The 25648-nt window shown below is 46.7% G+C and overlaps 1 long non-coding RNA gene and 1 pseudogene across 3 annotated transcripts; one reads left to right on the forward strand and one right to left on the reverse strand.

Annotated features, from left to right (window-relative positions):
• Positions 1 to 1051: 1051 nt before the first annotated feature.
• LOC147911740 (uncharacterized) lies at positions 1052 to 15644 on the forward strand. Of its 2 annotated transcripts, XR_015550610.1 has the most exons (5): positions 1054 to 1238; positions 1665 to 1838; positions 7470 to 7558; positions 9007 to 9467; positions 14141 to 15644. It is a non-coding gene; the product is annotated as an uncharacterized LOC147911740 (long non-coding RNA). The 2 variants fall into 2 exon arrangements; XR_015550609.1 differs by lacking the exon at positions 14141 to 15644 and having other exon boundaries at positions 1052 to 1238; positions 9007 to 9776.
• LOC101390117 (melanoma-associated antigen 10-like) lies at positions 5299 to 9775 on the reverse strand (annotated as a pseudogene). The gene is made up of 4 exons (XR_015550608.1): positions 8987 to 9775; positions 8515 to 8612; positions 7225 to 7298; positions 5299 to 7147 (listed from the first exon to the last, which is right to left on the reverse strand). The product of XR_015550608.1 is annotated as a melanoma-associated antigen 10-like (transcript).
• Positions 15645 to 25648: the final 10004 nt, after the last annotated feature.

Consider the following 25648-nt stretch of genomic DNA (forward strand, 5'->3'; position numbering starts at 1 on the left):
CCTTGCAGCTGCACAGCCACTCCCTTCCACTGCTCACTGCTGCCCCTGGCCTGTCTCAATTGTCAGACATCAGTCCCCAACCCCACTCACTCACACAGCCCTAGTCTCTATGGAGGGGTCCACTGTTCACAGGGGAAACATCCCAGCCTCCAGCAGGCATCAAGACAGCTCCCAGCCCTGGGACACTGGCACGGGTGCACTGCACCGCGAGAGTACTCAAGAGTGTTGCTCACCCGAATGACGCAGGGGAGCAGCTATGCTCCTCCTGACAGGACACGGGGGCGACTCTAAGGTAGGAGGCAGTGTCTGGCGTGCCGCTGGCCCACTCCTCCAGTTGACCTTTTACTCGAGTAGACCACACTGAGACTCCCAGCTGGTGATGAGGATTCCGAGATTTCCCAAGCCTGTTCATGTAAATTGTCCAGTACCTCCTACCCCGATTCCCCACTAACTCTCCTTCTGGACTCTTCTCCCTCCGTTGAACTCGGGACTCAAAGCCCTGACCACCAGCCTTCCCGGGGCTCTCTGGACTTGGTTTTGCATGTGGTCTCTCTCGTGGACTCTGGCAATTGCTCTTCCCAGGATGCTCTCAGAGCCTTTCACCCACTGAGGGTGTCCTGTCTGGTCCCCTTCCCTGGTTCCTGGTCATTGTGGCTAAATTCTTGCTTCTCAAAGTAAGGGGAAATGTCCTGCTGACATTTCAGAATTCTAAATCCTGCACAGGGGAGGCCCTTCCCTCAGGACATCACTGCAGAAATCTGGCATTATATGGGTGAGGGAGTAAGTTACTTTTCTGCTTAACCTAAAGAGAAAATGAGAGACCAAATTAAAATAACATTGACACAATATTTTTTCACTCATAATTTTGACCAAAATTTAAAATATTGGTAAAATTATATGTTTATGACAGTGAAGGATATTCACTTACAGTAATTTGTGAGACAATATATGGGAATACAATTTCGGCAATGTTTATAAAAATTTAAAATGTTTATACCCTTTGCACATTAACCTAACTTCTATGTTATGTCTTTCTTATTAGAAAGCATATACATTTTCCCAAGAATTCATGTAAAAGATCTTGATTTCAGTTCTATTAATCATCATAGCCAATGGGAAAGAACTTATGCATCCATCAGGAGGAGAAGTATTTAATTATGGCACATATGTACTTTAGAATTCCAGGGAGTAAGTGCTGTCATGGAAAGATCTTGCATTCACTTTATTAAGCGGCAAAGGTAAGTGAAAGGTTAGTATATCATCATTACCAAGTATGTTAAAAGAAAATATATTTTTACAATATATTTTACAATACATTTTTGATACATATATCTGAAAAAGCCTAGAATAAGCTTTAAAGCAATACACAGCAGATTGTTAATTGTGGTTACCTCTGATAATGGGGCTGAATTATGTAGGAACTTTGTAAAGGGGAGAATTGTGACTGATTTGTATTTTTAGAATTTTTTACAACAAGAATATAATAACTACTACCTTTGTAAGTAAAATATTTAAATAAGCCTAAAACCAGAAATAGCAGCTGTGTATTAATCAATTAAAGTAACTTCTAGCTGATGCAATAGACAAAACCTGAAATATAAGTGGCTTAACACAACAAAGTTTTTGTTATGGTTGTTCACATAAACTCTCATGTGGGCTGGCAGGGACTCTCCACTCTCAGGTGACCCAGGAATCCAGGCTGCTTCCGTCTTGTAGCTCCACTATCTCAACACGGGGTCTCCATGTTTGCTGCTGAATGGCCGAGGAAGCATGGAAAGGGCATACTGGCTCCCGCCTAACTACAAGTGGACCACCCGGGAAGGACAGTAAGACAAGAGGTAGATGAGCTCTTGTAGTCTCTCCCATAAATGGTCACATAGTAGGTGTTCAATAAAAAGCAACTATTATATTTTGTTATGACAACAACTCTCCTCATTTCTTGAAGGAGTTTCTAAGAAGACCAAATTTGCCTTGAAATTCACCAACATTTTCATGAGCCTGCTTTGTGACAGGTGATTTTAAATACAGGACCACATCTAGTTTTCAAAGGATCCTGTAAATCTTAGAAAAGAGAACTCACCCTTCTTCACTCAATAGCACTTTTGTGCACTGCTCTTTGCAATAACCTCTATAATCTCAGCAGACTGAGAATTTTCCCTTTCCTTCTGATGCATGGTCAAAATCTTAATTTATGAGCCTCTGCTACCTTCCACATGACTGAACATTTCTGAACACTTGCACAGGTGCCTTTTGGCACACTGCAAACTAGGATTTTCTTGTGGGGCAGGTACACAGACAAGGGGCAATGGAAGGATGGTTGTTTTAGTCAGCTTGGGCTGCTATAACAAGATACCATAGACTGGGTGATTTAAATAACAGAAACTTATTTCTCACAGTTTTGGGGTCTGCAAAGTTCAAGATCATGGTGCTGGCAGATTCAGTGTCTGGTGAGGACCTTCTTCCTGGTTTGCAGACAGCCATCTTCTCGTTTCGTGGCCACATGGCCAGGACAGAGCTCTAGTCTCTTTCTCTTTTTATAAGGACACTTAATCTCATCATGGAAGCTCCACTCTCATGACCTCATCGAAACCTAATTACTTCCTAAAGGCCCCACCTCCTAATACTACCCCATTGGGGGTTAGGGTTTCACCATATGAATTTGGGAGGGACACAAACATGTAGTCCGTAACGATTGTTTTTTCTTTTCTAATCAGAGCTAGCATGTCCGTTAAGGAACCATTCTTCACCTCCTAGAAGGACTCCAAGGATTTTAAGAATTCAGCCTCCGCAGATGTCTGCTTACACAGAGATTTCCTTGCTTTATCTTGCTTTATCTACCTTTTATGAGGGAGGCTTTGGTATTAAACGACACGAGTAAGCTCATTCATCTGTGTATGTGTTCAGTGGCCAATTTAAAAACAAAAAACATCCCATTAAAATTCTACTGCAAATATCAGGGTGGTTTCAAAAATAATCTATCTTGCTTCAGTTACATCCCAGTAACAAGTGGATTGTGTGCCAAATAAGACTTTACTCACAAGCCCATTAGGAAAACACTTTGAGAGTTTGTTAAATACACCTAGGGGGAATGACCGTGTATTAGCTTCCCAGGGCTGCTGTAACAAACTTGCTAGTTTAAAACAATAGAAATTTACTCTTTCATAGTTCTGCAGGTCACTAGTCCAAAATAAAGGTGTCAGCAGGTTGGTTCCTTCTGGAGACTTTGAGGGAGAGCTCCATCCACGGCTCTGTCTTAGCTTCTGGTGATTGCTAGCAATCCTCACCATTCTTTGCCTTGTAAACGCATCACTCCAATCTCTCCCTCCATTCTTCATATCCCCTTCCTTTATGTGTGTCTGTGTGTGTCAAATCTCCCTCTCTTTTCTCTTATATGCACACTATTCATTGTATTTAGGGCGCACCCTAAATCCAAGATAATCTCAAGATTCCTAACGTAATTACATCCGCAAAGGTGTATTTCCAAATAAGGGCACATACACAGATACTGGAAATTATGACTTGGACATATCTTTTGGGGGGTCACCATTCAACTCACTATAGATCAGTCTAAACAACACTGTCCAAATTGAACTTTTAAGTCGAAGGAGCTGTTGCTTTCAGGGCTCCAGAATGACGGATGGGACAGCCAGGGAACTTCTGCAGGGAGTAGGAATGTTCTGTTAGGGGGAAAACAGGTGGTCCTGGGTTGTCCACTGGGAGCAGGGCACACCCTTCAGAGGAGGAGACAGTGAAGAGTTGGTCAGCAGGCCAGGTTCCAGCATTAGACAGGAGGGCACACTGGGGAAGATCAGGGGGAGGGTGCTATAATTTGGGAAATTGCTAGGACTGAAGACAAATACCAGCACATGGGCAGAGTCAGCTATTAAGGTATCCTAGGGCTCAGAAGAAGAGGGCCCTAGACAAATAAACTCAGACAATCCCCAAATTATGTTTTATTCTCAGTTCCCTTCCTTCTTTAGGCCTGCTTTTAGAATCTTGTCACATGGTCCTTCTTTTTGTCCCCTGAGAGACATTATGGAGTACTGAGAAGAGAAATGGAGTAAGAGACAGAAGACCTGCCTCAGGCTAGAAGTGGGAACAACGTGGGCCCCAGTTGAATTCAGACCAGGGTTCTAGTCCCAGCCCTGTCACTTACTAGCAGTATAATCTTGGGTAAATTACCAAGCACTATGAGCCTTAGATTCCTCATCTGTAAAATGCGTTTGATGAGCCCTGTCTTGTAGGACTGCTGGAAAGTATGTAAAGTAAGAAAAGCATCTGGCACAGTGCCTGGCACTTACTGGATCCTTAATGAATGGCAGTTATTTCTAATGTTATTTTGTCCCCAGACCCTACTGCTCTCTCCTCTGGGATTTTGTTCTTATCCAGGACATCTCAGAAAATATGCAGCTCAACTAGGAGACAGACTATCAAATCAGGTAAAAATGCAGCTTCACAAATAAAACTCATTAAATTCTTCCTCTTAGAGGATATATTAATCTGGGTATGGGTTAATCTTCCCCAGCTGATATAACTCCAAGTTTCTAGAATTTAAGTCAAAGACCAACTTCTTCCTTCCCTTCCAGTTGCTCATTCATCCAAAATACTATTTTCATTCATTTCACTGCCACCAAAACCTAGACCTTGCTTCCATGTGGCTTAATTACACTCAAGATAACCTATCTTTCATGTCATTTTAATGGAACAGACTCTGGCTCTCTCAGGCATGGAAAAGAGTGCCAGCCTAGTGGCTTCTCGGTATACTTCAAGGGAGTAGCAGCCTATTCTCAAGCAATCATTGCAGATATGTGTACAGAACACCTGTTTCATGCACTGGGACAAGAGTTCAGGACACCTTCTGTACCTGCTCCAGGTGGGGAGTTCTCTCTGGTTTATCCACGATCCAAAAGTAGCTACTAAGCAGTTTTCCATTCCAGGCTTTTCTCTCACCTTTACAAGATATCATCTGAGTCTGGCCCCTGCCACCACCCACAGCTTAACTTATGATTAACTCCCATAGAAGGAATTGCAGTTTCCCAAAGCCCCAAACTGCCTTGGCTCAGGGCATTTCCACTTGACTGCTCACATCTGGAGTCCCACCTCCTCACTCCTTGTTTTCACTTGTTCTTTAGGTAATAGAGGACATCACACCATCTTCCTGATATGACTGCTGCTCCCAGCATCTACCATTCTAGGGGTAGGGTGTGTGTCTTGCTTATCCTAGTATTTCCACGATTAACACAGTGCTTTCCAAAGAGAAAATATCCAATTAATGCTTGGTGAATAAATGAGTACAGTGAACAGGATCTTTCATTTATTAAGATGAATTCAGATTTCTCCTAACTTTCTCGAATAAGCCAAGCAAATCCAGGTACATATCTTTTAATTTTACAGAACAATAGGCTAAAATGTTTAAGGAAATCCAAAAATTAACCACTCTTTACATTTTTTCTCTATTTTCTGCTGAGTTCTTTCATATTTCCAAGGAAATTCCAATTTCATGTTATCTTGTTCCAGGTCACAAAAGGAGATGGAAATTTCTCCCATTTGTTTTACAAAATATCAAAACTCTTATTCTTAAACCTGACTAAAAGTAATAAATGTGTGGCCAATGTCATTCATAAACTTAGCTTCTAAAGCTAATAAATCTATTAAAAGGAACAGCATTTAAAATATATATATATATAAAAGATAAACCTTCAAGTCACCCACACAGAACAGGAACACAAAGTTGTTGTACACTGTGTTTTCCCAGCCTGACCCCAACCCTCTTCTACTTAGAATTTTGACTGCCCTTTTCAAAGAGAGTGAAGATTTGGGTTCATTCTTCAGTTGGGGCAGGAGAAGCTGCTGACCAACGCTGTGCAATGAACATGGCAGTAGGACTATCCATGGGGCCAATTCTGGGCCGAGCTCTCTCTTCCTCATCTCTTAAAGCCTCTTCATACCAGCAGGAGAAGGAAATTGGGTCAGTCCCTTCGATCTTGGCCAAAAATTCCAGAACTTTCATCTTGCTGGTTTCAACATGGGCCCTTGGACCCCACAGGAATTCATAGCGTGCAGGATCACTATTAGGCACCTGCCGGTGCTCCAGGTAATTCTCCTGCACCCAATCTCTGGTAATGAGCTTCCTGGGCTCCCCATAAATGAAGTGCTCCCTCCCAGCATACACTCCCATCGTATTCAGGAAATCCCAGATGTCTTCCTCAGGGGCACAGTTGCCCTCTATGAAGATCACACCCAGGATGATTAACAGGAGGCCGTTTTTAGGCATGCTCTGGTTGTCACTAAGCATCTCATCATGGGTGAGGTCCAGTGAGTTGACAAGGACATAGGAGTGGATGGTGGGGTCCACTTCCTTCACGTCAAGGCCAGAGATCACCTCCAAGCACTTAGAAGCTTTCTTGAAGATCAGAGAAAATCGTTTCTTGTACCTTTTGATGACAATCTTCAGCATTTCTGCCTTTGTGATGGGCTCTTTCAATCGATACTTGAGGATCATGAAATGCACCAAATCAGTCACCCTCTCATCTAGCAGGTCCCTGGGCCAGATTCAGTATCTGCTGAGGTCTGCAGGGAGCTTGTATCCTCCTCTTCTTGGCTGCTGAAGCCGTCATCTGATATGCACCATGACGTGGAGGAGAAGGAGCAGGAGCTCTGAGGACTCTGAGGAAGACTCAATGTCACAGAAGCAGGCTCCTCCCCCTTTTCCTCCTCCTCCTCCTTCCCCTCCTCCTCCTCCTTCCCCTCCTCCTCCTCCTTCCCCTCCTCCTCCTTCTCCTCCTTCTTCTCCTCCCCCTCTTCCTCCTCCTCCTCCTTTCCCTTGTCCTCCTCCTTCCCCTCCTCCTTCTCCTTCCCTTCCTCCTCCTCCTCCACTGAGATACATGGGATCACAGGAGAAGAAGGGGGGGAAGAGGAGGTGGAGGGGTAGGAGAAGGTGAAAGAGCATGAGGAAATGGAGGAGATATCATCCTCCTCCTCAGCTGTGGGATCCTGTGCTACCACCAGGTCCTGTATCTCATTTTGGGCCCAAAAGTCTGGCTCAAATGTGAGGCATGGACGCTTTGGAGAGTGAGACATGATGATTCTTGTTGGAGGCAGCAGGTGGAACTGTGAGCAGGATGGTGACAGATGGGATCCCACGGGCCTAGGGGAGAGAGGGAGAGGGTCAGCAGCCTCAGCAGAGAAACACACCCTTGGCAGCTCTGACAAAGGCCAACTTACAGGTCTCCTCTTTAGGGGGTGCTCTAGGGCCTCACAGAGCTCCTGTCTTCCTGGACAGTTTGTCCCCTAGGAACCTGAAGGAGGATGTGAGAAAGCTCCTCAGGGTGCAGCCGGCCAGCACAGCCCAAGGCTTCCACGGCTGACTGTGGGCCGGTGGGATAAGGCACTGCGGGGTCCCTCCTGTGCTGGCGTGGGTGGAGTCCTTGGTAGACATTCAGGGTGTGTACCTCACCCTTGCCTCCTAGCACTGCCTGGACCTCCTCTGTTCTGCTGACCTGAGGACATGGGCCTCATACCAAGGCCCTCACCTGATGGTTCCTGGAGCCCCTGACAGGTGAGGAGGGGCCAGGCTCTGTGAGGTCGCCACTGCTCCGGAGTGGATAGTCCCTTCTGTGCTCACTAAGTTTCTCACCTTTCCCCTAACAAGGCCCACCCCACCCCACCCCCACCTCTGCTAGCCTTAGCCAATGAGGAGGAAATGAAGGGCGACACATTCGACCACACTTACTCAGGGCCTCCCAGGGTGACAACAAGGGCTGGCCAAAGTCTGTTGGGATCCCTCTCTCCTAGCTGAGGGTTACACTCATTGCTCACATTGATGTCTGGTAGGGCCTGGGACTCCTCCCTCTGCTGTCCTGAGCCCAGCTCCTTCAAAACAAGCCCTCGCCTCCCCGAGACCACCAAGAAGGAAGTGAGAACGCACCATATCTGGCCACTATGCGCCAGGGCCTCCCAGAGCTGAGAAGCAAGGGCAGGGTAGGGCTGGGTATGCCTTCAGTTTTGGGTGGCGGTGTGCCCTCAGTCCTCACTCAGGGTCCTTACTTTAAACCGTGGCAGAGTCTGGGACTCCTCCCTCTGCTGATCTGATGCGGCACCCTTAAGACTGCTGCCTCCTCAGAATGAGGCCCTGACCTCCCTGAGAACCCCTGGACAAAAGGAAGGAGGCACCACATCTTGCCACTCCTGTTAGCTCCTTCCAGTGCCAAAAGCAAGGGCTGGCCCCACCTGTTCTGTGGTGGGGCTAGCCTCAATCCTCCCTCATTGTACTCATCGTTACTCCTGGCAGGGCCTGGGCCACCCCCTGCTGACTGGACGTCACCACCTCAGACCATGACCTCACCTCTCTGAGACATCTCATTCACCCTAGCAGAAAGGGAGGGCATACCATATCCAGCCAGCCCTGCCTGGGTCCTCCCAGGGCTGAGAACAAGAGACAGTCAGTCTCTGTGGGGTCTCTTCTTTCTGGGGGTCGGTGGGGGAGTACCTTTGGTCCTCACCAAGGATCCTTACCTTGACACCTGGTAGAGCTTGGGACTCCTCCCTCTTCTGACCTGATGTGGCTCCCTCAGCTAATCTGCCTTCACACTCAGACCAAGGCCTTCACCTCCCTGAGACACTCAAGACAAAAGTAAAGAGACATCACATCTAGCCACCCCTGCCCGGCATCTCCCAGGGCTGACACAGGGGCTGAACCCCATCTCTTCTGGGATGGGGGTTCCCGCCGTCCTCCCTTAAGGTATTCTTTACTCCTAGCAGGGCCTGAGCTCACCGCCTCTGGTCACCTGAAATCACCCTCTCAGATCAAGGCCTCACCTCCCAGAGACACCTCCACCCACACCATGCAGGAAGCGAGGGCAGACCACATCTGGGCATTTCTGCCCAGATCCTCCCAGGATAGACAGTGGGGACAGGGTGGAGTTTCTGTGAGGCCCCTTCTGTCTGGGTTGCGGGGGTACCCTTAGTCCTCCTTCAAGGTCCTTACCTTATCTTGACTCCTCACAGATCCTGGGACTCCTCCCTCTGCTGATGTCACCAGCTCAGACCAAGGCCTTCACCTCCCTGGGACACTCCAGACAAAAGTAAAAAGACACCAAATCCAGCCACCTCTGCCTGGGGTCTGTTCTGGCATGGGGAATACACTCAGTCCTCCCTCAAGGTATTCATCTGTACTTCTGGCAAAGCCTGGCCCACCCTCTGCTGACCTGGAGTCTCTCCCTCCAGCCAAGACCTCACTTCCCTGCGACACTCCATCCCCTTGACTCCTGGTAGAGCATGTGGCAGAAATGAGAGTTCCTCCCATCTGGCCACCCCTGCTCAGATCCTCCCAGGGCCTTCTGGCCTCACCAAGCGTGCTTAACTCGACTCCCGGCAGAGCCTGCGACTCCTCCCTCTTCTGAACTGATGTGGCTCCCCCTCTGACTGTCGCCTCCTCGGACCAAGGCCCTCACCTCCCCCAGACAAAAGTAAGGAAATGCCACATCTGGCCAGCCTCGCTTGTGGTCTCCTGGGGTTGACAGGAGGGGCAGGGCGGGACTGGGGCCCCCTCTCTCTAGGAGCGGAGTGTCTTCAGGGCAGAATGAGGCCACAGCTACCCGGGGTGGGAGGTCCTCTCAATCCTCCCTCACAGTCCTCTCCTTGATGCCTGGCAGGGCCTGGGACTGTACCTCCTATTAACCTGAGGTCACAGCCCTCAGGAAAAGCCTCACCTCCCTCAGACTCCCGAAGTGGAAGTCAGGAAACACCACGCTTGGCAACCCTGCTGTGTGGCCTCCCAGGGCTGACAGCGGGGACAAGCTCAGCCGAGACCCTCTCTATGGGGCGACAGGTCCCTGACCCCGCCCCCAGAGCCCCCATCTTGCCATCTGGCAGCGTGCGGTGCTCCTCCCTCTGCTGAACTCAGGCCACCCCCCTCAGACCCAAGTCCTCACCTCCCCGACACCCCCTCCCCAGAAGAAGGTGAGGGGGCCGCATGCAGTCACCACGCCCCGTCCTCCCCTGTTGACAGCAAGGGCAGAGAAGCTCTGGGCCCCATCGGCTCCGGGGCAGCGGGCGCCCTCAGTCCTCACACTGACGCTGGGTAGGGCCCGGGACTCCTCCCTCTCCGGACCTGAGTCCTCGCCCTCAGAAAAGCCTCCCGTCCCTCAGCCTCCCAGCATGGAAGTCCGGATACACCACAACCCGGGCCCCGCCTGGGGCTTCCCGGGGAGGACAACAGGGGCGGGGGAGGGGCCGGCCCCCTCTCTCGGGCGAGAGCGCCACTGCGGCCCGGCCTCAACGCCTGGCAGGGCCTGTGACCCGTCCCTCTCCCGCCCCGAGACCCCCACGTGGAAGTCGGGCCCCACCGTCTCGGGGAGCCCCGCCCGGGCTTGCTCGGGGCCCGCAGCCGGGGCACGCCAGGGCCGCCGCGCCCCTCGTGCAGGGAGGTCTCCCCGTGGGCAGCGCCTGGGACGCCCCTCCGCTGACCGGAGTCGGGCCCGTCAGACCCCCAAATGGACGTCACGGCCGCCACAGCGCACCCCCTGTGCTTGGGGGGTCTGGGACTGACAGCAGAGGCAGGGCTCGGCCCTCTCTCTGCGGCGGGAAGTCTCCCCCTCCTGCCGCAGGGTCCTCACCTCGCAGCCGGGCAGAGCCTGGACGGCCTCTCGACCGACCTGCGTCGCCCCTCAGACAAAGCCTCGCGCGCCTCAGACTCGCGAGACGCCACATCCGGGAACCCCGCCCGGGGCCTCCCAGGGATGACTGCAGGGGCACGGCGGGGCTGGAGTCCCTCCGTCTGCAGTGGGCGGTGCCTCCACGCCTCCCTCAGGGTCCTCTCCTTGATGATTGGCCAGGCCTAGGGCTCCTCCCTCTGCTGCTCTGAAGCCCCACCCCTCAGACTCCCGAGATCCAAGTCAGGAAAGGGAACATCCGGGAACCCTGCCTGGCCTTCCCAGGGGAGGCAGTAAGGGCGAGGCGGGGGGCGTGGAGGGGCTCCCCTCACTCCTCCGTCAGGCTCCTCGCCTTCTGCCGGGCAACGCCTGGGACTCCTCCCTTCGCTGACCTGAATCGGGGCCCCTCACACGAAGCCTCACGTCCGTCAGACCCCCAAATGGATGTCACGAGACGCCACAGCGGACCCCCTGTGCTTGGGGGGGGGTCCGGGACTGACAGCACAGGCAGGGCTCGGCCCTCCCTCTGCACTGGGAAGCCTCCCCCTCCTGCCTCAGGGTCCTCGCCTTGCAGCCTGGCAGAGCCTGGGCTCCTCTCGCCCCACCTAAGACGACACCCCTCAGAGAAAGCGTCCTGTCCCCCAGACTCCCGAGATGAAAGTCCCCACATGCCACCTCTGGGAACCCTGCCTTGGGGCAGCCAGGGATGAGTGAAGAGGCCGGGGGTCGGGGGGGGGGGCGCTGGTTTGGTAGAGTCTCTCTATCTGCGGTGAGCGGTGCCTCCACATCTTCCTCGGGGTCCTCACCTTGATGATTGGCCAGGCCTAGGGCTCCTCCCTCTGCTGATGTGCTCCTTGATGTGGAGGAGGAGGAGGAGGAGCAGGAGGAGAAGGAGCACGAGCTCTGAGGACTCTGGGGAGGACTCGATGTTGCAGTAGCAGGCATTTCTTCCTCCTCTTCCTCTGGGGTGCCCTGGGATCACAGGAGAGGAAGGGGAGGAAGAGGAGGAGGGGTAGGAGAAGTTGAAAAAGCAGGAGGAAATGGAGGAGGTCACCTCCTCCTCCTCAGCTGTGGGAACATGTGCTACCACCAGGCCCTGTATCTCACTTTGGGCCTGAAAGTCTGACTCAAATGTGAAATGTGCACTCTTTGGAGAGAGACATGACTCTTGTTAGAGGCAGCAGGTGGAAGTGTGAGCAGGATGGTGGCAGATGGGATCCCACGGGCCTAGGGGAGAGAGGGAGAGGGTCAGCAGCCTCAGCAGAGAAACACACCCTTGGCAGCTCTGACAAAGGCCAACTTACAGGTCTCCTCTTTAGGGCGTGCTCTAGGGCCTCACAGAGCTCCTGTGTTCCTGGACAGTTTGTCCCCTAGGAACCTGTAGGAGGATGTGAGAAAGCTCCCCAGGTTGTAACCAGCTAAGTAAGCCTAGGATTCCTGGGCTAACTGCAGGCAGGTAGGGTCAGTCACTGTGGAATCCCCTCTGTTCTGGCATGGGTAGATCCCTTAGTAGACATTTAGCATCCACACCTTGACTCCTAGAACTGCTTGGGCCTTGTCTGCTTTGCCGACCTGAGGCCACATGCTTGAGATCAAGGCCCTCAGCACTCGGTTCCTGGAGCCCCTGTAAGAGGAATCGAGGGGTCACCTCAGGATGCAGACAGCAACCAGAGCCTCCTGTGTTCTAGGATGGGAGGTACTCTCAAGCCAACATTCCCATTTCCCTGAGGCTCCAAAGAGGGTGTGAAGAAGCAGGATTCCCTGCCTGAAGGCCCTTCCTGGGGCCTCCCAGAGCTGAAAGCAGGGATGGGTTTCTGAGAGTCTCCTCTGTCTGAGGTGAATGATCCCCTCTGTCCTTCTTCAGGGTCCTCTTCTTGATGCCTGGTTGAGTGTGTTATTCTTCCCTCTACTAACCTGAGGCCACAACCCTCAGAGAGAGCCTCACCGCCCTCAGACTCCCGAGATAGAAGTCTGGATACACCACATCTGGCTTCCCTGCCTGGGGCCTCACAAGGCTGAAAGCAGGGATAGAGTAGGTCTGGGTCTCCCTCTGTGTGGGGTGGGAGGTCCCTGACCCCCTCCAGATGGAAGACTGGAAAACTTACCCCCATTACACACAGCTAACCCTGCCTCAACTTCCCAGGCTGAGAGCAGGTTGGGGCTAGATTCTGTGGAGCTCCGAGTGTTCTAGGATGGCAAGTGCCTTTAGTCTCTCTCAAGGTATATGTATTTACGCCTGTCAGGGCCTGAGCTCTTGCTTCCACAGAGCTAATGACAAATCCCTCAGGCCAAGACTTCCTTCTCCATGTGATGCAGGAAGAGGAAAGTGGGTGGGTCTGCCTGACACTCTTTCCTGGGGCATCTAAGGGCTGACAGCTGGGGGCACAGCAGTGCTAGGCACGGCTCTGTCTGTGTTAGGGTTCCCCTGAGTCCTCTCTCAGAGTCCTCATCTTGAATCCTGGCGCTGCTTGGGTCCTCCGTCGTCGTCGTCGTGGTGTCCCTGTCGTCCGTCCGTCCGTCATCGTCCTTGTGTCTGCCCCCCCCCCCCCGCACTGGAGTCCTGCCTCCTCAGACCAAAGTACTCACTTCCTTGAGCTAATCAGGCAGCAGTGAGAGTCTACCACATGCATATACCTTGCCTCAGGGCCTCTGAGAGCTGTCAGCACTGGCAGGGTGGGGCTGAGGCCCCATTAGTCCTTGGTGTTAGTTCCATCAGTCCTCACTCAGAGTCCATACCTTGACTCCTGGTTGAGCTTGGGCCTCCTCCCTCTACTGACCTGACTTTACTCCCTCAGACCAAAGCCCTCACCTCTCTTGGATCCCCTAGAGGTAATCAGGGGATGTCACTTATGGCCACCATGTCCCAGGGCCTACCAGGGCTGATATCAGGGTCAGGGCTGGATTCTGTGGCGCCTTCGTTTGTTCTACAGTAGGCAGTGCCCTCTGTCCTCCCTCAAGATACTGATATTTAAACCCAGCAGGGCCTTAGCTGCCCCACTGTCTACTAACTTAGTGTAGCCCCCTCAGACCAAGGTCTCACCTCTCTGAGATACCACCCATCACTGTGATAGAAGTGAGAGAACACCACATCTGGCCACCATAGGTCCATGCATGGCTGACAGCAGCTGCAGGGCAAGGTGTCTGTGGGCACTCTATCTGGGGTGAAAAATCCCATTAGACATCCTTAAGGTCATCATATTTATACCCAACAAGGTCTGCATTCCCTCCCTCTGCTGTGAAGAAGTATACCTCAGGCTAAGACACTCATCTCCTTTGTCAAGGTGAGTTCTATGAAGGAGGATGTAGGGGACTTCCTACCCAAAATAGAGGGGCTCCCAGGCCTGCTATGTCCCTGCTTTCACAAGAAATGGGTGTCAGAGATATGGAGGAGGTGGCCTCCGCACAGGGCTTCTCAGAGATGACACTAGAGTGAGTTTCTGTGAGGTCCCTCTGACTATGCTGAGAGGTCTCTTCTGTCCTTCCTTTAGGTCTTCACAAAGCTACCTGGCAAGTCCTGCAACTCCTCACTGTACTTAACCCAAAGAGTCACCGTTCAGAGAATGCCTCATGTCTCTCAGACTCCCAAAGTGGAAGACATGAAATTTATTCAGGGACCCTCCCTGGGGCCTCCAAGACTGCAGGAGCAAGGCAGGACTGTGTTACCCTCTATATGGTGAGAGGTCCCCTCACACCTTCCTCAGAATCCTTACCTTAAAGCCTTGCAAGGCCCAGGACTCCTCCCTTTGTTGACCTAACTCAGGCCCCCTGAAATGAAGCTGTGCTTCCCTCGGACTCCTAAGATAGAGATCAGGAACCAAGATGGAAGCCAGAAGACATCACATCTTGTTACCTCTATTCTGTGGTCCCCTCGGTGTTCTAGGTTGGTAAATACCCTGAGTCTTATTCGAGGTTTTCATACTTGCTCCAGACAGGGCCTGAACCATCTCTCTCTGCTGACCTGAAGTCATCTCCCTCAGGCCAAAGTTCCCATTTTCCTGAAACTCCCAAAGAGGAAGAGAAGAGAGCAGGAGCTTCTGCACGTCAACCTTGCCCAGAGCCTCCCAGGACTGACAGCATGAGCAGCTATCTGTTGCTCCTCCTCTGTCTAAGGTGGGAAGTCCACTCAGTCCTTACACACAGTCCTCCCGGTGACTCCTGGCAGGGCCTGGGTCCCTCACTCACTTGGCCTCAAGGCAGGCCCCTTTGAACAAGGCCCTCACCTCTCTTTAATCCCCTAACCATAAGTTAGAAGACCTAACATCCAGTCACCATGACTGAAGGCCTCTCAGAGTTGACAACATGTGGGGAGCCGGATTCAGTGGGGCCTCCTCTACGTGGGGTAGGAGTCTCTGCAGTCAACCCTCAGAATCCTCATCTTGTTGACTGGCAGATCACGGGGCTCCTCTATTCTTCCAAAGATTACAGTGTGACACAAATAAAAAAGGATCATTTACTGTGGAGAAACTTGACAAACACTCCCTCATCAAGCTAACATCATTACTGATAAATCATGTTGATAGTATGCACCGTGTATACAATGTAATGAGAATGGCCCTTCACCTCTCTGGTCTTCCTCCCCAAAAGCATAATCCACGTATGATAATGAGAAAAACATTAGACAAATCCCAACTTGGGGACATTCTGCAAAATACCTGACCCAAACTCCTAAAATCGGTCAAGGTCCTCAAAAACAAGGAAAGTCTCAGAAATTGGTACAGCCAAGAGGAGTCTTTATATATCTATATCTATATCTGTTATATCTATATCTATATCTGTTATATATATATATATCTCTCTCTCTTTACATATGATCACTGAAAGTAATAGGGTATCCCAGAGGGAATGCTGGAATAGAAAAAGAAATGTGGTGAATGTAAGGAAATCTGAATAAAGCGTGGACTTTGTAAATAACGATGTATCAATATTGGTTCATCACTTGTAACAAATGTACCATACTAATGTAATATGTCAATAATATGGGGAGCTGAGATTGGGACATATGTGAAATTTCTTCACTACTGTCGCAATTTTCCTGTAAATCTAAAACTATTCTAAAATGAAGATTTAAAAACATAAAAATATAGCAAACTAGATAAAGGATATGTATGAAAAACCTATAGCAAACATCATATCTTTTGAGGGAAAGTTGAAAGCTTTTACTTTGAACTTGGGAAGTAAATTAGGGTTCCTGCTATCACCATTTCTATTCAATCTTGTAACAGAGGTGGCAGCCAGCGCAGTAATGCAAAGCAGAAGTAACAAAAGGGAAAGGGATCAGAAAGTAAGAAAGAAAGCTTTCAAGATAAACAGATGATTAGACTGTGTATGACAAAAATTTTAAAAAATCAAAAACTAAGCTATTCAATCCCTAAAGTGTATATAAGTTTGCTAGGCATAAGATCAATATACAAAAAAATGAACTTTGTTTTCTGCCAGCAACAAGTGTATGAAAATGAAAGTAAACAAATTATAACTTGTAATCTATAATACCAAAACATTAAGTATCTTAGAATAAATTTAACTAGAAAAATTAAGAACTTTACAGAAAAAATATAAAAATGTTGTTTGGATATATTAATGAAGCCCTACATATATATAAAATAAAATACCCTCATGGATGTGAAAATTCAATACTGTAAACATGTTACTTCTCACGAAAAAGAAAAGGCAGATTATCTGCAATCCAAAATTTAAAAAAGCAAAGGGTTTTTGTATGTGAATGCATGTGTACATGACACAATGGATGATTCTAAAATATAAAGGCATGTAAAGGGTTAAGCAGAGTCAGGAAAACTTTGTCTTGAGAAAAGTAGAAGAGAAGAGTAATTACTCTACCAACTAGTATGAAGTACAAAAAAGCTACAGTAACGAAGAGTTTGCAGTGTGGTTGCAGGGACTGACAAGGAGACCAATGGAACTGAATCCAGAATCCAGGAAACACATACACACACACACACATATGTACCCTTAATTTATGAAAGAGTTGCAACTGCAGAGCAGGGGGACAGTCTTTCAATCGATTTTTAATTTTAATAAATTACATTGAAACAACTGTGTCCATATAGAAAACCACACACAACTCCAACCCTCCTTCACACTAGACACAAAAAGCAAGGACAAGGAGATTGAAGCCCTGCTTTAAAAAGTTTATTATGAACAATTTCAGACATACGTTAAGAGTATATAGAAAAGCAAAATGAACCGTTGTACAGTCTATCGTTTGGAGAGACAGCGGTGTGGGTCAATTAGGGCAAAGGTAAGGCTGAGGAGTAAGGACTGAAGGAGGCTGGGACAAGGTCAAGTCAGTAACAGAAGGAATGGAGATGATATAAGTGGAGGAGGAAGAGAGGAAATGGCAGCTCCTTCTGTCCCCTTGTCTCAGCCATAGATGGCCTTGCTACTTTCATGGACCTTCGCTTTCAAAGAGTGAGATCTGGAACTTAGTGGTTGCCTGGGAGAATGCTGCCGTGGCCGGTGATCTCTTCATTCCACCTCCTAATGTGATCAGTCTCCCTGCTAACTTCTGGAGTGCTGCAGATCCAAGAACTATAACCTGGACAGAACTGTCCCAGAAAATCATGATCAAGTGATGTTGATGTTCGGTTGACTATGGACACCATGAGCCGGCCCAGAAGGCCTTTACTAACTCAGAGCCAGTGCCATGTTGTCCACATGTGACAGGAGCACAGGCCTCCCTTCCTCCCTCCCCAGGAGCACAGGCCTCCCTTCCTCCCTCCCCATGTGGAAAAGAGCATCTGCTGGAAGGAGGACCTTGAGTATCTCGGCCTCTCCCCCTTATTTGCTCAGGTGATGGTGTCTGCCAGATACTGCTGTTTAGCAGAAGGACCCTCCTGTAGACCCCCTCATACTAGAGCTTGGGGGCGCTTAACGGAGCAAAGGAAAAACCTCTCTCCTTGCTGAGGTCAGGGGCATTCTGAGCGGAGAGGAGACAGAAAGCTGGGCATAATTCTGAGCTAATTCCACAACAAGTGAGGAGCTTCCAGTGACGCCAGCAGGAAGGTCTCCTCTTCCAGCACGTAAACAATCAACCTGGAATTGCCTTAAAGAAGTCTCTCCACCATCAAAATGGGATTTAGGACTCATCCTTGGAAAGGCTTCAATCTGACAGTCTATTCCTGAATGAGCATGGGTGTCACCCATAAATGGGACCACACGATCAAGCGGGAGTGCCTCGCAGGAGGAAGAGTATCATCTTGGTCGTGTCACCAACCCATGGGTAGTTGCTTATCCAGAACTGTCCCTACCCCCAACCTCTATTCCACATACTTCCTTTCAGCTACTGTCACTCTTGACAGGACCCTCAGCAAAATTCAGGAACCCTGAGATTCCACAAGAGGTTTCCTTTGGCTTTGTCACTGATTTCACTGAAGGCTTGGGTCATCTCCAGATCCACTCTGCCCAGGACCCACTCAGTTGTTCAGGAGTTGACATTCTTCCTCAGCTTGGCTGTCTGTGCCTCAGCTGCAGGTAGGCTCTCCCTAGAGACAATGAGGTATGAGACCTCCCCGGTGAGGGTGGGAAAGCTCAGACGGGAAAGCTCTGCTCCCAGATGCAGACATCTGGTGGCTGAGCTCCAGCTCTGGCCTCCACGTCCTTGGGGATTATCCTCCCAGAGTCTTTCCTCTGAGGTCCCAGGAAGGGAACAGTCCTTATGAGAAATGAAAGAAAAATGACAACCTATCCCTTTCCTTCCCGATATCAGAAGTAAGACTGCTGTTCAGGAGAGAATGACAGTAATATTTCCGTGTGAGTCGGTGGGATTGTCGGGAACCTCTTTAGGGAGTGAACACAATCATTCTGCAAACATCCCCTGGGTGACTCCCATTCAGTCTGTCTGCCTCCGTTTAGATTCAGCCCTCAGTGAACGTGGTGGTTCTGCCAGAGTAGGTTTACCACAGTCGCCATGAATGAGATGGGGCAGGCACAGGGGAGAGTGCACTCCCAGATTTCAAGGAAGAAGAAACTTTTGTGTGTGTCTGAGAATTTATAAACTATACATGAAATCTGACAACAATTTATACAAAGTAAAGCATGGCTCCATTTGTCTTTTGTCAGTACCAAGAACTACAAAATTTTTATTGACACTATTGATGCTTCTCTTTCCCTTAACCCTCATGCAAGCCATCACCAGTTTCTGTCCCCTCAACCTCCAAAATCCATTCCAAATCCCTTCACTTCAGCCCATCTCCATTACTACAGCTGTGGGTGAAGCTACCATCACCTCTTACCTTGGCTAAGGCGAATGCTGCGTCCCTGGTATCTCTCCTTCCACACTTGCCCTTGTAAAATCTTTTCCCTTCTCTGCAGCCAGGGATTCTTTTAAAAATCCAATCCCTGATTGATTTTTTTTAAATCATGTATCCGAGTTCACTAGGATGTGAAGTTTAACAAATGCATAGAGTCCTATCTCTACCACCTAAGGATCATACAGAACCCTTCCACCAGCCTAAAATTCCCCTGTGTATCCCCTTGTAGTCAATCATCACTCCCCGTGCAAGCTCCTAGAAATGATGATGTGTTTTCTGTATCTATCCTTTTGCCTTTTCCAGAACAGCATATGAATAGCATCAGACAATGCTGTCTTCTAAAGTGGCTGTACTATTTTTTATTAAAACCAGCAGTGAATGAGAGTTCATGTTGCTCTATATCCTTGTCAGCATTTGGTTTGATTTTAGCCATTCTAACGTGTCTAGTAGTATCTTATTGCTGTTTTACTTTGTAATTCCCTAATGACGTATGATTTTGAGGAACTTTTCATATGCTTATTTGCAATCTGTATATATTCTTTGGGGGGGTGTGTGCTTGGATCTTTGGCACATTTTTAAATTGGGTTGTTTGTATTCTTATTATTGAGTTTTGAGGGTTCTGTGTATATTTCGCATACATGTCCTTAATCAGATATTTGTTTTGCAAAGCTTTAATCTCTGTTTCTCATTTGTCCTTTCATTCTCTTAACAGTGTATTTCACAAAGCAAAAGTTTTAAATTTTAATGATGTTCAACTTATCAATTTTTTTCCTTCATGAATGCTACTTTTGGGGTTGTATCTAAAAAGTTGTCACCAAAACCAGTGTCACCTATGTTTTCTCTTATGCTATCTTCTATGTGTTTAATAGTTTTGTGTTTTATATTTAGGTCTTTGATCCATTTTGTATTAATTTTTGTGAAAGGTGTAAGGTCTGTGTCTAGCTTTTTTCTTTTTTCTTTTTTTTTTTTTTTGCACATGGATGTCCATTTGTTCCAGCATCATTTGTTGAAAAGACTATTCTTTCTTAATTGACATGCCTTTGCTCCTTTGTCAAAGGTCACTTGACTACATTTGTGTGTCTATTTCTGGGCTTTCAATTGAGTTTCCTTGATTTACTTGTCTATTCTTTCATCAATATCACACTGTCTTGATACTGTAATTTTAGAGTAAGTCTTCGACTAATGTCAGTCTACTGACTTTGTTCTTCTCCTTCACTTTTGTGTTGGCTATTCTGAGTCCTTTGCCTCTCCACATAAACTGTAGAATCAGTTTGTCAATATCCACAAACTAACTTGCTGGGATTTTTATTAAGATTGCATGAAATCTATAGATCAAGTTGGGAAGAACTGATATCTTAACAATATTGAGTCTTCCTTCCATGGATATGGAATATTATTCCATTTATTTAGATTTCCTTAGATTTAATTCATCAAAGTTTTATAGGTTTCCTCATATAGATGTTGCACTTATTTTGTAAGGTTTCTAAAACAATTTTTAAAACTAAAATAAAATTGGAAGAATCATACTGCTCAATTTTAAGATTCACTGTAAGGCTACAGCAACCAAGACAGAGTGGTATTGATTAAGGATAGATGTATATTTTAATGGAACAAAACAGAGTCCAGAAGGAGACCCCAGTATGGCCCATGGAGTTTTTACAAAGGTCTAAAGACAATTGAATTGAGAAATGTTAATGTTTTGAATAAATGATACTAGAACAATGAGACACCAGTATGCAAAAAAAAAAAAAAAAATCTACCTGAACCTCACACTTTATGTAAAAATAAACATAAAATGGATCATAGAACCAAATGGTAAATTAAAAGCTATGAAACCTTTAAAAGAAAACATAGGGGAAATTTTATGACCTGGAGTTAGGCAAAGGTGTCTTAAACATGACATCAAGGATTCTTTATAAAGAAAAAACAGATATATTGGACTTCCTCAGTATTAAAAAATATCCCCTTTCCAAGGCTGACAGCAAAGAAAGGCTGGATTCTGTGAGGTTCCATGTGTACTAGGATGGGAGGTCTCCACAGTCCTCTTCAAGGTAATCATATTTACTCTTGACAGAAATTGTATCCCCTCCCTTCTGCTTACCTGGGATGGCCCCTCAGGCCACAGCCACCCTCTCCCTGAGATACCAGAAAAGGAAGTCAGGGGGATAAAGAAGGTTGTCTCTGTCTGATATCCAAGAACAGGGCCTCTCAGGGCTAACATTAGGGGCGAGTTTCAGTTAGGTTCTGTCTGTCTATGCTGAGAGGTCCTCTCTGTCCTTCCTCTGGGTCCTCTCCTTAACACATGGCAGAGTCTAGGACTCCTCCCTCTGCTGCACTGAGGCTGTTCCCCTTAGAAAAGCCTCACCTCCCTCAGGATCCCAAGAGAAAAGTCCATAAACACCACACCTAGGTGCCGTGACCTGGGGCTTTTCAGGGCTGACAGCAGGGACAGGATGGGGTTGGGGCCACCTCTACCTGTGGTGGGAGGCACCTCAATCCTTCCTTAGTGTCCTCCCCTTGATGATTGTCCAGAATCAGAAAAAAAATGGCAATTTTTTTAAATTTAAAATTCCTTAAAAGAAAACATAGGGAAAAATCTTATGATCTGGAATTAGGCAAAAAGTCTCAAAAATGACACCAAAACATGAAGCAAAAAGAAAAAAAAATGATATATCAGACATCCTCAATATTAAAAAATTTCACTGAGAAAGACACTTTTAAGAGTAGAAAAAGACAAGCTACAGACTGGAAAAAATATTTGCAAATCATATATTCAACAAAGGACCTGTATCCCGAATATATAAAGGGCTCTCAAAATTCAGAAAATTAGAAAACAAACAACCCAATTTAAAAAACTGGCAAAATACATCAATGGACACTTCACTAAAATTGACACACAAATGTTAAATAAGCACATGAAAAATTCTCCTACATCATTAGCCATTGGAGAAAAGTGCAGTATGATGCAACATACTTTTGAGAACTGTTGAAAAATGTACTGACACTACTAAGTGCTAGCAAGGCTGAAGAACAAATTGAATACTCATGCATCACCCTTGTGAATTTAAAATTGTGTAGTCGCCATGGGAAATGACTTGGCAATTTCTTATAAATGTATACTTACCATTTGATTTAGCAATCCTATTCCCAGGAGAAATAAAAACTTATGTTCACACAAAAACCTACACACGAATGTTTATAGTAGCTCTATTCGTATTTGTCAAAAGCTGGAAACAACTCAAATTTCCTTCCATGAATAAATGGATTAACAAATTGAGGTGCATCCATACAATGGAATACTATAGACTAGCAAAAAGGAATAAACTATTGACACGCATAGCAATTTGGTGAGTTCCCTGTGCATCACTTTTGTGGTCAACCACAGCCCCACCCAAGACCCTAGCAACTATGATTTGTTTTCTGTATCTATCTTCTTACCTTTTCCAGAGTGTCATATGAAGACTTTCTTCTAAACTTCAGACACAACATATTTAAAGCAATTTATCTCATAGCTTGTTAAAATCTGATCTAAACAGTAGACTATTTCTTCTCTTGGGTATATCATTTCTTTTATAATGCAATGTCTCCACTTTATTTACCTGCATGAATATAAAATGTAAAATCAAGCCATCTAAAGAGATTCATACTGTTGTCCTATACTATACATAGGTCATATAATTTCATTCTATAAATTAATTTAACAAAATAATAATATTTTATATCTGTATTTTTCTCTTGGTTGTATTTTGAGACTATGCTAATGGTATGTTCTTAGCAGCCAGGAAACTTAATCTTTATCTTGAAATTCTAGCAAATCTGGCTTGGGTAAAGGTTTTTCCCAACTGTGTAGTTTTCTCTTATATATTCTATTATTTATTTCACGCAATACTCACTTGTTAAATAAATTTAATTGCTAGAATAAAATTGTATGCTCCATCTTTTAAGATATATTAAAAATATATCTTACATAGGAGTGACGTCAGCATCATGGCGGAGTGAGCTTTCCCGTGAACTCTTCCCCCGACAAGATACAACAAAAGGAACAGTCACAGACCAACAACGGAATCCCAGACAGTGAAAAGCTAGAGCGGAAAGATCCACACTGCCGCACATCTGAGAGTGGAACGTGCTGGGCCTCCGGAGGAAGTGGGGAGAGGTAAGGAGAACTCCTCTCCCTCCCCATCAGATCAGCGATCCCGGTCTGCGTGGCTCCCAGAGAGGGGGGAGGGGCGGCCCTTGGCGGGCAAACCGTAGCTCTTCGGACTCTCTCAGCCAGTGGGAAACTCCCGCACAGAGGACTCAGAAGAGCCACAGGGCTACCATCAACATCTTAGCACCCCAGAGAGCAGATAAAGAGGGGCAAACGAGAAGCCTCCCACGTCAAGGACCCAGAGGGCAAAAGAGAGAGCTCCCCCTTCCCCGCAAACCGGACCCTGCAGCTCAACCGACCAGACCAGACCTAGCGATCCGTGGCAGACCAGACCAAGAGATCCGTGACAGACCAGACCAAGCGATCCGCGGCAGACCTGATCAAACAACCGGACCCGTGGATCGCAGCGGGGGGAAAAAAAAAAAACTGCGGATCGCAGCAGAAAAACCGGGGCAGAGCGCAGGGGGCTTAGACTACACAGCCCTTTACCACCAGACAGTGGCGGCAGGTGGAAATTGCAACCAGAGATTTCCAGGATGAGGAAAAACAAAACCAACACAGGAACCACAATGCAAAAATATATGAAAGCACCAGACCAGAAACAAAATGACAAGCACCCAGAAATCAACCCCGAAGACACAGAAATCCATAATCTAAATGACAGAGATTTCAAAATAGCTATCATAAAAACACTCAACGAAATAGGAGACAACACAGACAAACAATTCAATGAGATTAGGAGTTTCTTCACAAAAGAGATTGAAATCATAAAGAAAAACCAATCAGTGCTGATGGAGATGAAGAACACAATGGAGGAGATAAAGGAGAATCTGGAATCTTTAAAGAACAGAGCTGACAATATGGAGGAAAGAATTAGCACTTTAGAGGATAGGAATACAGATATACTCCAGATGGAAGAGGAGAGAGAACTAAGACTAAAAAGAAATGAAGAAAGACTCTGAGAAATATCTGACTCTATTAGAAAATGTAACATAAGAATTACAGGTATTCCTGAGGGAGAAGAGAGGGAAAGAGGAACAGAGAGCCTATTCAAGGAAATAATAGCTGAAAATTTCCCAAATCTGGGGAAGGAGCAGGAAATACCAGTAAGCGAAGCCAACAGGTCACCTATATATATTAACAGACAAAGGCCTTCATCACGACACCTAGTGGTATGGCTAGCCAGGGTCAATGACAAAGAAACAATATTAAGGGCAGCTAGACAAAAACAAAAAATAACGTACAAAGGAACTCCCATCAGGCTCTCAGCAGATTTCTCAACAGAAACGTTACAGGCTAGAAGAGACTGGAATGATATATTCAAAATACTGAAAGACAAAAACTTTCAGCCAAAAATACTCTATCCAGCAAAAATATCCTTCAAATATGATGGAGAAATAGTAACTCTCCCTGATAAACAAAAGCTAAGGGAGTTCATGGCCACGAGACTCCCACTACAAGAAATACTCAAGAAGGCCCTCAGGCCTGAAAAAAAGAAGAGAAAGGGAACACAAAGCTGGGAGCAAGGAGAAAAGTAGGTAGACAAACTCAGAAAAATAGTAGATCTTTACCGGAATAGGTTAGCAACCACCTAAATACTAAATTCAAAGATCAAAGGAAGAAACTCACCAAAAATAAATTTAACCTCATCACTGTAAACACACAGCCACAACACAAGATAGAATAAGGTATAATAAGAACAACTTAGAAGGGGAAGAGGAAAGTGATTGAATTGACTTAGTATAAGGAAATAGGAGGCCATCAGATAATGGACTATCTCATACACAAGATTTTTTGCCCAACCCTTAAGGTAACCACTAAACAAATAATTAAGACAAAACCACATATGATAAACAAAGAGAAAACTAGAAGAGTCATAAGACAGAACAACCAAACTGAATTGGCAGTCCGAAACAAATGGGACAAGAAACAAAGGAAATGCAAAAGAACCAGAAAATAAGTGACAAAACAGCAACATTAAGCCCTCATATATCAATAATTACCCTAAATGTAAATAGATTGAACTCTCCAATCAAAAGATACAGAGTGGCAGGATGGATTAAAAAGCAAGACCCAACAATATGCTGCCTTCAGGAAACACATCTTAGCACTAAAGACAAGCACAGGCTCAGAGTGAAAGGATGGAAGACAATACTCCAAGCTAATGGCAAACAAAAGAAAGCAGGTGTTGCCGTACTCATATCAGACAAAGTAGACTTCAAGATAAAACAGGTTAAGAAAGACAAAGAAGGGAAATATATAATGATAAAAGGGACACTCCATCAAGAAGACATATCACTTATAAATATATATGCACCCAACATAGGAGCACCAATGCACCTAAAGCAACTATTAACAAACCTAAAAGGAGACATCAACAACAACACAATAATAGTAGGGGATTTTAACACCCCACTTACATCAATGGATAGATCATCCAGACAAAAAGTCAATAAAGAAATAGTAGACTTAAATGAAAAACTGGACGAGATGGACCTAGTAGACATATACAGAGCACTCCATCCAAAAACAGCTGACTACACATTCTTCTCAAGCGTGCATGGAACATTCTCTAGGAT

This window comes from Ceratotherium simum, chromosome X (assembly GCF_057802395.1).
Source record: "Ceratotherium simum simum isolate JZ-2026a chromosome X, ASM5780239v1, whole genome shotgun sequence".
NCBI classification, from domain to species: Eukaryota; Metazoa; Chordata; class Mammalia; order Perissodactyla; family Rhinocerotidae; genus Ceratotherium; species Ceratotherium simum.